We start from the raw sequence: 17,064 nt of genomic DNA on the forward strand, positions 1-17,064 counted from the left end.
GGACACGTTGAGTATGTGTGTGCGTACTGCTGCTGTGATAGGCTCTGCATCATTCGTCTTGTATTGTCTTCATACGGAGGTACAACTGGATGGGACGGGAGCCGGTGGGCCAAATCCCGCCAGTCGGCTAGGCATGTGTTGGCCAGGTACACTGGTTATCGCCATTAGGCCAGGCGCGCATTGGCCAGGTGGGTCAGCTATCGCCAGCCGGCCAGGCGCGCATTGGCCAAGTGGGTCGGCTATCGTCAGCCGGCCTGGGGGCAGGCGGCCCTCAAATGTCTTAGATACGGCTAATCTCTGTTCTTGATATAGCCAGGGATAATATCCATATCACTCTTTTCATGAATATTGGCCTTCATTAAGATTAGAGAGTCATGTGCAAAAAGAAGTTGTGAGATAGTGAGGGCACTTCTAAAAACTTTAATTCCCTCCAGGTGTCCCACCTCCTCCTCATGAGCTAGCATACTAGAGAAACCTTCCGAGCATGACAAAAGCAGGTAAGGGGAGAGGGGTTCCCCTGCCTGAGTCCCCTGGTTGGATTAAATTATTTAGTCTCTGTGTTGTTAATGTTAAGATTTATTACACTAATGTAATTAGGGAATCTACTTTTCCCAACCGTCGGGCGGCTCTGTCCTCAACCGACGCCTCTCTCGCTCGTCCTGGAACCGGCGTCTCTTCTCAGAGCGTCGCGTCTGTCCAGGCGATATATAATCGCTGTAAACAGTAACGAATGATTAAGGAATCAGTTTTTCCTAAACACGTTATCAGCACTTGCGCTACCAGAGAGAGCGAAAGCAAACAGAGAAGGAGAGACGGGAAGGGGAACTCGCCGCCGGTGAGATGCCAAGCCTCGTCTCCTTTTTCCTTCGCCTCATCCGTGAGGATGGTCGCCGCTACCGCCTCATATACAGTCGCCGCCATGGAGTAGGTGGACTCCGGCGCTGCCGTCGCAGGATGCAAGCCATCCGCCGCTTCGGCCGCTGGACGCGGTTACCATGGCACTCGAAGGGATGCGGGTGGAGGTTACTACGCCTCTGGAAGCGGCCTCCACACCGCCGGATGCGCCCACAGGCGGTGCTCCTCGCGCCCGTGGCCCTACGCCGATGGGGTTCGACCCCTGGCTAGTGGCCGGCCCGAGCGCCCCTGCGGTGCACGGGGCTGCAGCCGCGCCTGCCCCGCCCCCGGATCCCCGCCTCCACCACCTCCTCCATCGACGGCTTGGATGGCACCGCCGACACCCACGCCGGCCGCCGGGACCGCCGGCCCGATGCGTGCCTTTGCGGACGAGGAGGCCGCGCTCGGCTTCGTCTCTGCGCCCACCGGCGCATCCGGCATCATCCACCTCGGAATAGGGATGGAAGGCACCGACGCCTCTGCCCCGCCACTACAGGACATGGTCGTAGGCTCGAACGGCATCGCGGAGCGACGCTTCGGCCGCCTCTTCGGGCGTGCCGTGGCCAGCCTCGACCGTCGTCCTGGTCGCCGCCCCGGTTCGTGTGCTCCGGCGAGCCTTGGATTCGCCGCCGCCCCGCCTCAGGCTGGTCGTCGTGTGCCCACTCATGTGGTCGTCGTCTCTTCGGAGGAGGGGGCCGCTTCGTACGCGTCAGGCTGGTGATGGCGTGCAGGCGCTGGGGGCGTGCAGCGGCTTGGTCTCTGTCAGCCGCGCTGTGCAGGAGGTGGAGATCGAGAGGTGGTCTGGAGGCTGGCGTCGTGCGGGTCGTGGCCTTATCCACAACCGCTCCAGTCTCTTGTGCGGTGCAGGCTGGCTAGGCTCTGCCGGCTGTGCAAGCCGAGGACAAGGCGCTGTGTAGCCTCGGGCTAGCCCTCGTGGCTGTGTTTTTTTCCTTTTTCTTCTCTTTTCTTATTTAAGTACTAGTAAGTACTAGTTACGTATTTCTATATGAGTAGACTAGTATTTTAGTCTCTAATGTGATTACTTACATTTAGTCCAGTTCTAGATTTATTTTAGTTAGAACTTGTGTGATTATTAGTATATTTATATTATGTAATGACTCGATAATATAAATAAATTATCGGATTTCATCCGAAAAGTATGACATGTTCCATGTGTTTACCACATATTTCATTCAACATGTTTTCGCGATTGAGATCCGCTTCTCTCGCGTGTCAAACTTGCAAATTTTTTGTATATTTTCTCCCTTATTATATTTGGAATCACAAGGTGATGAGTTGGGATCTACTGCTCATTTGCAGACTATCCCCTCTTACTGTAAGGTCTACGTTTTATCAATCTTGACATGCGATTACCTTCAACGTGTATTCCTTATATCTAAATTGTAGCATACACAAGGTAATGGCCATGCAGTCCATTACTATGAGATCTAATTGATCTTCAATGTGTTATGTTCACACCATTGAGGTTGAGAATTTTTCAAGTTTACACTTGAGTATCGAATTTTTGCATTCTTATTACACAACCATGATGGTTTTTAATTTACCGTCCGTAAATTAATTATCTCTGGCTCCCATGTAGGCAAAGATGACTGCCAAATAATTTGAGGAGCTTGCCGTCAATGGCCACAACTACCCTACATGGGCTATGGACATCAAGATCAGTCTTGCGACCCATGGGATAGCGCGTGCAATCCAGCCCCCGGAGACTCCTCTCCCGGCTGGAGCCACGCCGCTGACAGAACAGGAGAATTATGTTGCCTTATTCATCATAAGGCACCATATTCATCCAGATCTCAAATCTGAGTATTTACAGGAGGAATCTCCTAGTACTCTATTTCTGGCCCTCAAAACGAGGTATGAACAGCAGAAGGCAGTAGTCCTGCCTGAAGCACTCCATGATTGGACTCATCTCTGCCTTCAGGATTTCAAGTCCATTGGTGAGTACAATCATGTTGTTCATAAGATATGTTCCAAACTGCGTTTTTGTGAGAAGGAACCTACTCAGGGGGAGATGATAGAGAAAACTTTATCTACTATGCTCCCTTCTGATAGGATCCTCCAACAGCAATACCGTGCTTGTAACTACACTGTCTATTTCGAGCTTATTCACATGTTACTTCAGGCTGAAAAGCATGATGAGCTACTCGCTAAGAATGGCTCTCAGCGCCCAGTTGGGGCACAACCTTTACCTGAAGTTCATCTGAATGTCGCGAATAGACAGAAGTTTAATGGTACCTTTCGAGGTAAACATTCCAATTCTGAGCACAAGGACAAGCGCAATGGGAACAGAAAATTCAGAAACATGGGCAAGGGCAAAGGCACTGCAAAGCCAAAGTTCGATAAATCTAAACTTTGCAACAAGTGTGGATGCTACTCGCATTCTACTGAAAAGTGCTCAATGCCCAAGCATCTGATCATGATGTACCAGCAATCTCAGGGACGCAAAGCACCTCAAGGGAAAAGGCTTGAAGCTAACTTCAACCTACATCTGCATAGCGCAAATGGAGCTGGCGATTCACAGGATATTCCTCCTGGACCGAGCAACACCATGATTCCTTATCCACTTGAGGACCCCGCTGAAACGGAGGCCATGTTACTTGAGTACACCTCAAACGATGTGTTTGGTGACTTTGACTAGTCCCTCGACCTCCTTAGTGATCTAGTTAACTATGTCCATTTTTGAGGATTGTAATAAGAACATAAGTTTGTTGTTGTCTTTATATTATATTGTATCAACACATTTCATAAAATAAAATTGTATTCTATGTATTAACATAAGGTTTTCTTATTGAAAATTCTTCCGTTTTTATATAGTTTTTCTACGGGGACAATCTGATGGAAGAGGAATTATGCCTAGTGGACAGTGGTACCACAAACTCCATACTGAGGGAGATGAAATATTTCCAAACTCTAAAAAAGATGAATGGAGATATTTTAATTATCGCTGGACGTGATACCGTGATTGTTGGTACTAGACGTGCCATATTCACCCTCCCAAGTGGTACACAAGTGACGATAGAGGATGCTCTATTGTATCCCGACTCATCACGTACCCTGATCAGTTATCGAGATATCCGTAAGAATGGTTTTCATATTGAAACCCATGAAGACAACAAAGAGGAGTATTTACTCTTTACTAAAAATCACGGATATGGCAGAAAGGTACATGAGAAAATTCCTTCTCTATCGTCTGGTTTGTACTATCCGTACACCAAACCCGTGGAACATGTTGCATACAAAGTAATTTTTCAGAATGTTGGTGCATTCCAAACCTGGCATGATCGCCTCGGCCATCCTGGAATTGGGATGATGAGAAAAATTACTAGCAATTCCATTGTTCATAATTTGCTTGAGTCAAAATTTCCTCAATCTTCTGATTTTGTGTGCACATATTGTGCCACGGGAAAGCTAATTTTGAGGCCCTCGCATCTCAAAATACAAGTTGAACCACTTCAGTTCCTTGAACGTATTCAAGGAGACATTTGTGGTCCCATTCAACCATTATCTAGACCTTTCCGGTATTTCATGGTTCTAATTGACGCATCTACATGATGGTCACATGTGTGTCTTCTATCCACACGAAACCATGCATTTGCCAAGATAATGAGGCAAGTCATTAAGTTGCAAGCCCATTATCCTGAAAGTCGAATTAAGACAATTCGAATGGACAATGCTGCATAATTCTCCTCACGTGCTTTCAATGATTATTGCATGGCATTGGGGATTGAAGTTCAGCACTCTGTTCCATATGTCCATACACAAAAATGGTTTGGCTGAAGCACTAATTAAGAGGATTAAGCTCATTGCAAGACCTTTGTTGACGAATTGCAACTTGCCAACCTCTTGTTGGGGTCACGCTGTTTTACACGCTGCTGACTTGATCCAATTGAGGCCAACTGCATATCACAGTTCTTCCCCTCTGGAATTGGTACATGGGAATCCTCCTAGCATTTCCCATCTGCGTAAGTTCGGATGTGTTGCATACATCCCAATCTCACCATCATAGCGGACATCCATGGGCCCACATAGAAAGTTGGGGATCTATGTGGGGTACAAATCGCCATCGATTATCAAGTACCTGGAACCCCTAACTAGGGATCTGTTCACAGCCCGTCACGCTGATTGCATATTTAATGAGGAAGATTTTCCGACATTAGGGGGAGATTTCAAGTACCAGAAAGAATGCCCGGAAATCGATTGGAATGCTCATGCCATTTCATCCTCTGATCCACGTACCCATGAGACCGAACTTCAAGTTCGGAAGATCATTAATTTGCAACATCTTGCAAATAATCTGCCAGATTCATTTACTGATCTAAAAGGTGTTAGAAAATCCTTAAATCCGGCTAGAAATGCACCAGAAAGAGTGGAGGTACCAATAAAAACCACTCAACTCCCTGTTCCTAAAAAGAGGGGGAGTAGTATGGCTTCTAACCTGGATCTAGCTTCTAGCAAGCAGCAAAGGAAATCGAGGAGAAAATCCTCGGACTCAGTAAATGCAGGTCAACTCAACGTTGACAAACACCTGATGGGTAGTTCACACCCAGTGGAAGGGCAACCTTCACAACCCAGCTCCAGTGTGCACAAACTAGCTGGAACATCGTAACACCTAGACTCAGTCGTATTGGGAAATCACGAAGAGTCTCTAGGGGTGCAAGAAATTTCCATCAACTATGTTGATTCTGGAGAATCATTTGACCGCAAGACTACGACCGTCAACATATATTTTGCTGAAAAGATTGCAGATACCCTTATCACTGATCATAATCCGAGGTCTATCGTCAAGTGCCAAAGGCGCTCCGACTGGCCTAAATGGAAGGATGCGATCCAAGCAGAAATTGCCTCGCTTAACAAAAGGAAAGTATTCACTGAAGCAATACCTACACCTCCCAATGTTTTCCCTGTGGGATTCAAATGGGTTTTCCTCCGGAAACGGAATGAGAACAATGAGGTGGTGAGATATAAAGCAAGGCTCGTAGCACAAGGTTTTACGCAGAAACCCGGCATTGATTTCAATGAGACATACTCTCCAGTAATGAGTGGAACAACTTTCCGATATCTTATATCTAAGGCAGTACAAAATCATCTATCCATGCACTTGATGGACGTCGTGACCGCATATCTTTACGGGTCACTAGATTTGGACATATATATGAAGGTTCCTCACGGAATCTCTATCCCGAATAACAGTGCAAAACGCAACATGTATTGTGTAAAGTTGAATAAGTCATTATATGGCTTAAAACAGTCGGGACGGATGTGGTACAACCGACTAAGTGAGTTCCTTCTTCAGAAAGGTTACTCCAATAGTGATGATTGCCCATGCGTCTTCATCAAGAAGTCCTCCACAGGATTTTGCATCATTTCTGTGTATGTTGATGATCTCAACATCATCGGCAGTGCACCAGACATTGATGAAGCAAGCAATCACCTAAAGATGGAATTTGAGATGAAGGATTTGGGTAAAACCAAATTTTGCTTAGGTATTCAACTTGAGCACCTTCCCTCAGGAATCATGGTACACCAAGCTGCCTATATCCAGAAAATATTGGAGAAATTTAATATGGACAAATCATATCCATCTAAAACTCCTATGGTGGTTCGGTCTCTAGACGTAGAGAAAGATCTGTTCAGACCGAGGGATGATGGAGAAGAGGTGTTGGGACCTGAAGTTCCATATCTCAGTGATGTTGGAGCGCTTATGTATCTTGCAAATTGCACAAGACCTGATATTGCATTTGCAGTGAATCTACTTGCTAGACACAGCGCAGCTCCCACCAAACGTCATTGGTCTGGAGTGAAGAATATCTTTCAATATCTCCAAGGCACAAAGGATCTAGGCCTATTTTTCCAGCTTCAGAGCAATCTGGACTCTAATATGATTGGGTATGCAGATGTCAGTTATTTGTCTGATCCCCATAATGCCAGATCTCAGACCGGTTTTGTGTTCCTACATGGTGGTACAGCTATATCATGGAAGTCTTCAAAACAGACTCTAGTGGCTACATCTACCAATCATTCTGAAATAATTTCATTATTTGAAGCATCATGTGAATGTGTATAGCTTCGCAGAATGATAAACCACATACAACAGTCATGTGGAATTGGTTCAATTGAATCACCCACCATTATCTATGAGGATAATGCGGCTTGTGTTGCACACATGCAAACAGGATACATCAAGAGCAATATCACTAAGCATATTTCTCCTAAATGTTTTTCCCCCACAATCTTCAAAAAAGCGGGGAAATAAGCATTCTGCAAGTCAAATCATGCGACAACCTTGGTGATTTATTTACTAAGTCTCTACCAAACTCAACATTTCAGAAATATGTTCATGGAACTGGTATGCGACGACTTAGAGACTTGCAGGCAACAGGGGGAGTCTCTCCTTGAGATATCCTTGTTCAATAAAATCACATTATGCTATCTCTTTGTGAGTTTATGTTTCAGGTTCTCATCAAGTTTGCATGAAGAACTTTTTGGAGGAGAACCTTTTCAAGATGATAGCCCTACCTAGATGATCATGAGACGATTCTACATGGTCAAGCGTAGATTAGGGGAGTGTTAAGATTTAGTACACTAATGTAATTAGGGAATCTACTTTTCCCAACCGTCGGGCGGCTCTGTCCTCAACCGACGCCTCTCCCGCTTGTCCTGGAACCGGCGTCTCTTCGCAGAGCGTCGCGTCTGTCTGGGCGATATATAATCGTTGTAAATAGTAACGAATGATTAAGGAATCAGTTTTTCCTAAACAGTTAAAACGGACCATGTGACTGACAGAAGAAACATATTCCATTATCAACTGAATGCATTGCTCATTGAAGCCCATTCTCACCATCATCCTCTCCAAGAAACCGCATTCCACTCTTATTGTAAGCTTTATTCATATCAAGCTTTACTACACAAAATCCAACGTTTCCATGTCTCTTCTTCTTCAGTGTGTGGAAACACTCATAAGCCACCAGTACGTTGTTGGTGATCGACCTACCTGGATCAAATGCACTATGGGTAGGAGAAATAATCTCTGGTAGGATCCTCTTTAAATGTCAGCAATCATCTTATAAACTACATTACAAAGATTGATAGGCTTGTACTGGGATATTATCTCTAGACACTCCACCTTGGATATCAAAACAATATTAGTGGAATTTCATCCATTGTGTATCTTACTAGCAAGTAGTGCGCAACCGCACGCTGCGCCACATGGATTGATAAACTATTTAGTTTTTTTATAATGTATGGTAAATCGTCCTAAGATTTGATTTGTAGCAGATTAGTTCACACAAGGAATATGTGCATCTAGTTGGTACATGCATAAGTGATCTACAACATGTATACTGGATAAAAAAAGCTTGTGTTCATTGTGCCCTTATGCAACTTCTAGGCCATTGAATGAACCCTTTTTTAAAAGTTCCCAGTGAAACAAAGAGCACATGTGAATAACTCTACATATAATTAGTAAGTGATCACTCAGACCAGTTAGCAAAATGATGGAATATTCAATAAAATCGCTGAAACATGCATTTTTAGAGAGCCGTCAATGCCTCACTGGTGTAGAATGCAGTCAGCTTCCCTAAGCCGGTGAGAAGCACGCCGTGTCTCACTGGTTTGTTTAGGAATTATTTTTCTTTAGCTGTTGAAAAGTTTTTGTTTTGTGTGTATTCTAAAACATGTTTAAAGCTAGAAGAGACAATAAAGCTTCACTTTAACAAGCATCAAAGCAATGATTTTGAACCCAGAGAGCTAAGCTCAGAGAAACATTCAAATTAAGTGAGCTGGGATGCAATTGTTAGGTTGATCTCTTCCGCGTGGGCCCAACGGCCCACCGGGCCCTTGATCTATGCGCCCTAATCGGGGGCGCCCAACCCGTTATGGTTGGTGGGCCCCTGTGACCTGCGCTATAAATAAAGTGGTGGGGGCCGGGGCGCACGGTACGAGGTTCACCGCGCCGCCAGACTCCCCACCGAAATCCCCTTCCAATCTAGGGTTTAGCGCAGTGCTCACGGGAAGCACCACCTACGACCACATCCTTCTCTCGCGTCACCGACGACTCCACGGCACCGATGGCCAGCGCTGGGAGTTCATCAGGCTCGGGATTAGGTGAGTACAAGGGTTACACCGGATCTATCTATGCCTAGTCGATCTACGGCTTCAACATTGGTATCATGAGCCGCTAGGCAAAGATCTATTCGGTTAAACAAAAGAAAATTTCCTCTTCCCCACCCCACATGAACCCTAGATGGGCAAGTACCGAAGATGGCCTACGGCCTCGTCGGAAAAGAAGCGTCGCCGCAAGGCCGCGCCTGTTCCTCTCGATACCCACACGCATCGGCAAGCCTAGGTGTGGGGAAGAAGAACCTACCTCCTCGGAGGCAAAGTACAGATCTAGATCCAAAAGAAAACCAAGAAAAGTATACGGATCCGATCCGCAAAAGGCAAGGAAAAAAAGAGAAAGGGGGAGAGGAACATGCAAAGAAAAACAAAGATTCGCCCTGCGGATACAATGACAACGAGGCACCACGGCCAACCCACTCGACGGCAACGCGCTCCCGCAAGGGAACGCGCCACCGGCGAAAGGGGAGGCCGCGGCGCCATGATTCTGTCTCTCTCTTGAGAAAACGAAAAGAACGGCAGGGTAGTTGGCATCCCAACACCTCCCTTGACGAAGGCGCACTCTCCCTCGGGAGAGGGCGCGCACCGGCAAGGGGAGTGAAGTGGGCCGCCGCTGCGATAGGAAAGGGGCCGGCGCTCTCCCGACGGGGCATGTAAGCCACCGCGCGAGGAGGGGCCGAAAACTACACGGGTAAAGGAGCGGTAGAAGGTGTGCGCGGCGCGGGACCTTTGGTCGCCGCTGCCGGCGGCCATCCCCGTGGCCCTCCGACGAGGGCGGCTAGCACCACGGCTCCGACGGGGAAGAAAACCACCGCAGGGAGCTCGGGAACGAGCAGCAAGGGGAACACCGAGGCGCTCCTCGGCGGGGCCAGAGCGCCACCGCGCAAGGGCGAGGAAAGGCCGAGGGGCCGCTGCCGTGCTCGGGAATGAGACGGGGGCGAGAGAGAGAGAGATGATGCGGCGCTGGGGGGAAATGATTAGGGTTTTTCCCCCACCCGACCGGCTCCTCCCCTTTTGATCCTCTGACGGGCGCGGCACACCGTCGGATCTCCGCGGGCGGCTGGGATCGCCCCAGAGGCAACCCTAAGCCAGGGCGGTCCACCAGGCCGAAAGAAGGAGGCCGACCCAAACCGGCCGGGGGGGGGGGAGGCAACGGGCCAAAAGGAGAAAGGCCATAGGTTGGCGGGAGATGCGCCAGCGCCAGCGCCAAGCAATGGAAGGGTGATGGCCCAGGCCGAAGCCGACCCAAGGAAGAAAAGGCCTCACCCATTTTCCTTTTTTAAGGAATTTTCGTTTTCTATCTATTTAGACAGATTTAAAAGCGTTTTCTAGACATTTTTCTATGAAAATATGTTTAGAAAAATAGAAATTAAAAATGTTCCAAGTTTCAATGAATATTTACAGAATTGTTATATTATTTTTCTGTAAATAAAAGTAGAAGGATTTTTGAGAATAAAATAGCTTTCTCAGAAAAGGAAAAGTTCATGAATTTTATAAAAGCATTAATAAAGTTCATGAATTTTATTTTAAATGTCAGAATTATTTTCTGTAAAGTTAAGAGGCACATGAAATTTTATTTCACGTTTTCCGCTGCTAAAAGCAATATGGAATATGATCATGTTGTTATTGTGACCGGCGTTGTTTAATCACACGGTCATGTTGCATATTGCAAAATGATGCATTTATTTCTATAATTTTCCCAACGGTAATGTAGATTAATATGCATAGGCAATTATATGATTATTTTAACCAACGTTATTTAATGCATATGATTGTCGTACTCACTTCGCTTATTTGGTGATTTCAGGAGGCTTCCATCTGATGAGCTGCCTCAAGGAAATTCCGACACTCAGGGGGGACAACTACTCCGAGTGGAGGAAGAAGGTGGACATGGCTCTCTGCATTGCAGAGGTGAACTGGGTTCTGGAGGAACCACAGCCAGCTACACCTGCAGATCCAGTCGGAGAGGCTGATGAGGATGATGAGAGCTGGGACAAAAAACAATCAAGTTATGAAAAAGAGGTGATGTCCCACTCCATCCGCAACAGGCTATGGTTAAATGCCAACAAGAAATGTTTGGCGTTTATAAAGAACACCATTGAGACCACCATCGTGGGATCAATTGCTGAATGCCCTACGGCACAATAAATGCTTAACAAGATAAAGAGTCAGTTTACTGGCTCTTCTAAGACGTATGCCACCCAGTTGATCAAACAACTGGTGACAGAGAGCCACCATGGTGGTGGCCATGGCATAAGGGAGCACATCCTTAGGATGAGCCACACGGCGGCTAAGCTCAAACCTATGGATGCGGATCTGGAGATCAAACCAGCTCTCCTTGTCCACCTGGTTATGGCTTCGTTGCCTAAGGAGTTCGAGACCTTTGTAGTCAACTACAACATGCAGCCCGAGACTTGGGATATTGAAAAGGTCATCGCAATGTGCTCACAAGAGGAGGAGAGGATTAAGGCTTCACATGGTGGCTCTCTTAACTATGTGAAGGAAAAGAAGAAGGGCTTTCCGCCTAACAAAGGTTCTCCCTCCAAGCCACAGGACAATGGCAAAGCTCCTATCCATTATCAGCATAGGCACATTCCAGTAGACAGGGAAACTTGCGTCCACTGTAAGGAGAAAGGGCACTACAAGAAGGATTGCCCTGTTTTTCTAAAGACCTTCATGGCTAAGAGAGGTAAAGATATAGTTTCTTTTGTTAATGAATCCTTGTATACAAAGTTTACGAAATCTACTTGGTGGATTGACTCAGGAGCAACTATTCATGTTGCAAATTCTTTACAGGGATTCAGTTCGACGATAACTATGCCAAGAAATTCAAGAAGAATTGAAGTTGCGAACGGTGTCCAAGCCGAAGTTGAAGCTGTGGGTGACGTCTCCTTGGAGCTAGCCGGTGGTTTTAAACTTCTGCTTAGGAATGTGCTTTTCGTACCTTCATGTAATAGGAACTTAATAAGTGTTTCGTGTTTAGACAAAGACGATTATCAATGTTTCTTTGGACATGGAAAATGTGCCATTTGGTCTCATAATGATTATGTTGGGAATGAATTTCTACATGACGAGCTTTATTTATTATCGCTATGTGAAAAAGCGCCCTATGTGTTGAATGTGAATGAACAAAGTACTTCGTCGAACAACGATCAAAAGAAAAGAAAGAGAACTCACGACTCCTCGAAACTATGGCACTGTCGATTGGGCCATATTTCCAGGGGGAGAATAGAAAGATTAATAAAAAACAAGATTCTTCCAAAGTTGGAGTTCTCTGACTTAGAACAATGCGTGGATTGCATTAAAGGAAAATATGTAAAACAGATAAAGAAAGGAGCAAACCGAAGCACAGGAACACTGGAAATTATCCACACTGATATTTGTGGACCGTTTCCGGTGAAAAGTGTGGATGGTTATGATTCATTCATAACGTTCACAGACGATTACTCCCGCTTCGGTTACATTTATCCAATCAAAGAACGAAATGAATCATTGGATAAATTCAAAATATTCAAAGCTGAAGTTGAAAATCAGCTTGATAAAAAGATTAAGATAGTGGGGTCTGACCGTGGGGGGAGTACTACATAGACACACTCCATATGGCCAAGTCCCTGGACCTTTTGCAAAATTCTTGCAAGAGACTGGCATTGTTGCCCAGTATTCCATGCCGGGCGAGCCTCGGCAAAATGGAGTAGCTGAAAGGCGTAACCGTACTCTCATGGATATGGTACGCAGCATGATGAGCTACTCAGACCTTCCGTTGGGATTGTGGATGGAGGCGCTTAAAACCGCCATTCACATTCTCAACAGAGTTCCAAGCAAGTCGGTGCCCAAAACACAGCACGAGATCTGGACAGGAAGAGTGCCATCCCTACAACACTTAAGAGTGTGGGGATGCCCTGCTGAGGCCAAAATGTTTAATCGAAATCTTGGAAAGTTAGACCCGAAGACAGTGAGTTGTCATTTCATTGGCTACCCTGATAGGTCAAAAGGTTTTCGTTTCTACTATCCAGACAGATACACAAAGTTTGTGGAAACGAGACATGTTGTCTTCCTAGAGGACAAGATGATGAGGGGGAGCCGGGTAGCTCGGAAAATTGATCTTGAGGAGAAAAGGGTGCATGCACCCATTCCGATGATTCAAGAGCCATTTTTCTCACTACACCCTGTAACTCCAACCATGACAACTGCGGGAGAAGACCCGGAACCTGTCCTTCAGGAGCCGACTGAACCCGTTGTTGATCATGAATTGGAAGTACAACAAGAAATAGTAGAAAGTGTGCCCGACAATGAGGCACTTAGAAGGTCTAATAGAACAAGAAGACCTGCTATTTCTACTGATTATAAAGTATACAACAAGAAATGGCTCATATGGAAGGTGATCCCACTACATATGAGGAGGCCATTAAAAGCCCTCACTCATCAAAATGGATAGAGGCAATGGAAGATGAGATGAAATCGATGAGTTCCAATCATGTTTGGGACTTAGAGATTATTCCTAAAGGAGCAAAGACAGTAGGCTGCAAATGGGTCTACAAAACAAAGTATGACTCTAATTGGAATGTAGACAAGTATAAAGCCTGACTTGTGGCAAAAGGATTTACACAAAGAGAAGGGATAGATTACAACGAGACCTTTTCTCCGGTCTCTTGTAAGGATTCCTTCAGAATCATAATGGCACTAGTTGCTCATTTTGATTTAGAGCTACATCAAATGGATGTAAAGACGGTGTTTCTAAACGGTGATTTAGAAGAAGATGTCTACATGAAACAACCCAAGGGTTTTATCATGGAAGGCAAGGAAGATCTAGGTTGTCGTCTAAAGAAATCCATTTATGGGCTAAGGCAAGCCTCTAGACAGTGGTACATCAAGTTCAATGATACCATTAAAAGATTTGGATTCCAAGAAAATGTTGATGATAATTGCATTTATGCAAATTTTAAACATGGGAAATATATTTTCCTAATCTTGTATGTGGATGATATCTTGCTTGCAAGCAATGGTATTGGTCTACTACAAGAAACAAAGAAGTTTTTATCCTCACACTTCGACATGAAAGACCTTGGTGAAGCTTCATATGTTTTGGGCATTGAAATTCACTGAGACAGGAAAAAGGGATTCTTAGGACTCTCACAGAAAGCATATTTAGAGAAAGTTCTCCAAAAGTATAATATGCATAAGAGCAAAGCCACACCTGCTCCCATAGTCAAGGGCGATAGTTTTGGGAAATATCAATGTCCCAAGAATCAGTACAAGCTCAATGAAATGAAAACAGTACCGTATACTTCGGTTGTTGGAAGTTTACAGCATGCACAAGTGTGCACACGCCCTGACTTAGCTTTTATCACCGGGGTACTCGGTAGATATCAAGCAAATCCAGGCCAAGAGCACTGGAAGATGGCAAATAAAGCTTTGCGTTATGTGCAAGGCACAAAGGAAATCATGCTGACATACATGCGATCTGAGATAGAGATGATAGAGATGATAGAAAATCCACGTATGGGTACGTGTTCACTCTCGCAGGGGGAGCTATTTCATGGAAAAGCTCTAAACAGACCATAGTTGCATCGTCTACGATGCAAGCAGAGTTCATAGCATGTTTTGAAGCCACCGGGCAGGTGATATGGCTAAAGAAATTTATACCCGACTTGAAAGTGGTAGATTGTATCCACAAGCCACTAAAGATATACTGCGACAACCAGCCCGTGGTATTCTATGCTCACAACAACAAGTCCAGCAATGCTGCCAAGACAATAGATATAAAGTATTATGTTGTGAAAGATAAAATCCAGGATCAAACTATAAGTCTCGAGCATATAAGTACGAAGTATATGCTGGCGGATCCGCTAATGAAAGGTTTACCACCCAGTGTGTTCAAGGAACACTTAGTCGGCATGGGTTTGATGGAAAGCCTATGATTCCTGGATAATAAGAGGCCCAGAAGTAAATGAATTTGTTCCAAAACAAAAGGTGTGTTGTAGCTGTATGATTCTATCGGCAATTAAGCTGTGACGATGAGACATGCTCTACATGCCTATATGTGATGGAACAAATAAAAGTATTAAGTCAAAGTGAAAGTTGAGATCAAGGGGGAGAATGTTAGGTTGATCTCTTCCGCGTGGGCCCAACGGCCCATCGGGCCCTTGATCTATGCGCCTTGATCGGGGGCGCCCAACCCGTTATGGTTGGTGGGCCCCTATGACCTGCGCTATAAATAAAGTGGTGGGGGCCGGGGCGCACGGTACGAGGTTCACCACGCCTCCAGACTCCCCACCGAAATCCCCTTCCGATCTAGGGTTTAGCGCAGTGCTCACGGGAAGCACCACCTACGCCCACATCCTTCTCTCGCGTCACCGACGACTCCACCGCACCGATGGCCAGCGTTGGGAGTTCATCAGGCTCGCGATTAGGTGAGTACAAGGGCTACACCGGATCTATCTATGCCTAGTCGATCTACGGCTTCAACAGCAATGACCATAGTGTTGTGAATGAAAGTTGCTTTGTACCTACAACAATGGTTTGCAGATTGTGTGCGTGCAACATGCAAATTTTTGTTGAAGCCATGTTATAGGACAACATACAACATGTAGCAAGGATGCATCAAACAGAGAATTTTGGGATGTCAGAAAAAATGTGGGAAAAGACCTACACTCATGGAGCCGTTATTATCTTATTACTTATCAAACACTTCATGTATAGTTTTTTAGTCTATACCCAAACGAGTAAAATGTCCCATCTTAGTTTGAATTAAGTTATTACCGTAAAAAACAAAATGGTACGCAAAATCAAAGAACACATCTTACTTAGCTTTGGGAATGCAGAACAAACTGTGGTTTTCCTAGCAAAAGATGCCAACCAAGTTGTAAACACAAATCATTGCATGCTATATGCACTTAGCAAAATAGGCATGCTCCACGCCAAGGCTCCCCAATGTGTGGAAGATTAAGGTTGAAGAGAAGGTTAAGTTTGTCAAACTCAGCCATCTATTTGTTTGGGGGTGCTTTCCCGGACAATCAATGTTTGATGGTACAAAGTAAGGAAGGTTGACCACGTGGAACATTTGGATATAGCAAAACTACTGCATTTTCAGCATCAAACATGCTCGGCTATTTCCATTAATAACATGATCAGAGTTGTTCCTCTCTCCTTACTTGATTAAAAAGCAGAGCACCTGATAGTCCCTAAAAAAAGTATAGAGTTGAGAACAAATCTAACGAATTTCAGAAGAAGGTAGATGACAGATCGTTGAGAAATGTAGATCATGTACACATGAATGTTTCAATATGATAGGATGCTTTTTCGTACCATAAAACAAGATGTTTCTTCCGTCTGCACTAAATTTATTGCAATACATGGATATCGAATGCCCTAAAATTAAATGGAATAGAACATCTACTTTCTGTCTATCTTATTTGTAATAGATAAATGGCAAATCATATGCAACAAAAAATTCATCATTGATGAGATCAATTTGTATCAAACAATAATATTGAATTAATGGTTTCATATTCTAGTATCACACGGGTTATTTCTACAGTCTTATGAATATAAGTATTATACCAAATAGCCTTCTAAATTAACTTGTTTTGGTGTTACAACTATAAACAAACTGTTTCTGCACTTCTATAAAGTTATGTTCAGGTTTTACAACTAATCTTGGAGATATCATTTTGGCACTTCGTACTTCGTATTACCGAGTTCTAATGACACTTAATAATTTATATTCTCAACCATTCTAAAACAACAACATTCTTTGTAAAATAATGCTCTAGTCATTTCATATACACCTATAGGGTAGCTTCTCGTGATGGCACCTGATGGAAGACATACCATCGAGCAAGAAAAAAACTATGTTTGTCCTTTTGTTTATTTTTACATGCAGATCGTGATGCATACATTCTGAAGTATCTCCATGCAACTGCAAATTTATATAATTGTACATATCTTTTTTTGTAAATCATACAATATGGTTTAAAATTGGTATGAGAATGTAAAATCAGAATGTAGATATTGTCATATATGTGGTGAATAGTC

The 17,064-nt window shown here is 44.6% G+C and overlaps 1 pseudogene; it reads right to left on the bottom strand.

Annotated features, from left to right (window-relative positions):
• Nucleotides 1–544: 544 nt before the first annotated feature.
• LOC123405126 lies at nucleotides 545–1,395 on the bottom strand (annotated as a pseudogene).
• Between the last annotated feature and the right edge of the window lie 15,669 nt (nucleotides 1,396–17,064).

This window comes from Hordeum vulgare, chromosome 6H, assembly GCF_904849725.1.
Source record: "Hordeum vulgare subsp. vulgare chromosome 6H, MorexV3_pseudomolecules_assembly, whole genome shotgun sequence".
In the NCBI taxonomy this organism is placed as follows: Eukaryota; Viridiplantae; Streptophyta; class Magnoliopsida; order Poales; family Poaceae; genus Hordeum; species Hordeum vulgare.